Source organism: Triticum dicoccoides, chromosome 1A (assembly GCF_002162155.2).
Source record: "Triticum dicoccoides isolate Atlit2015 ecotype Zavitan chromosome 1A, WEW_v2.0, whole genome shotgun sequence".
NCBI classification, from domain to species: domain Eukaryota; kingdom Viridiplantae; phylum Streptophyta; class Magnoliopsida; order Poales; family Poaceae; genus Triticum; species Triticum dicoccoides.
This window is the reverse complement of record NC_041380.1, coordinates 369,187,714-369,188,540: the sequence shown is the minus strand read 5'-3', so window position 1 is coordinate 369,188,540 and position 827 is coordinate 369,187,714.

Sequence of the window (827 nt, the reverse complement as noted above, 5' to 3'; positions counted from 1 at the left end):
GCGAGCGATGGGAGGGAGCCCTAGCCGCCCCACCTCGCGACCCCAACTCCCTCCCCTGCCGCCGCCGACAGGTGCTGACGGGAAAAGCCCAGTCGGCGTGGCCGAGGCGGGGCGTCTTCATCTCCTCTGCTCGTGGGGCTCCAGCGCGGGATGACGCACTCGGGTGGCGGCGTTGGGCTGCGACAGGGCCCAGCGGCACGACGACGGCGGTGCAGGGTGGCCGCGTGATGGCGGTTGCTACCTCTTGAGCACTTGCGTTGGTTTTCCCTTGAAGAGGAAAGGGTGATGCAGCAAAGTAGCGTAAGTATTTTCCTTAGTTTTTGAGAACCAAGGTATCAATCCAGTAGGAGGCCACGCACGAGTCCCTCGCACCTACACAAACAAATAAATCCTCGCAACCAACGCGATAAGGGGTTGTCTATCCCTACACGGTCACCTACGAGAGTGAGATCTGATAGATATGATAAGATAATATTTTTGGTATTTTATGATAAAGAGAAATAAAAGATGCAAAGTAAAATAAATGGAAAAAGAAATAACTAAGTGTTGGAAGGTTAATATGATGGAAGATAGACCCAGGGGCCATAGGTTTCACTAGTGGCTTCTCTCAAGAGCATACGTATTCACGGTGGGTAAACAAATTACTGTTGAGCAATTGACAGAATTGAGCATAGTTATGAGAATATCTAGGTATGATCATGTATATAGGCATCACGTCCGAGACAAGTAGACCGACTCCTGCCTGCATCTACTACTATTACTCCACACATCGACCGCTATCCATCATGCATCTAGAGTATTAAGTTCATAAGAACAGAGTAACGCTT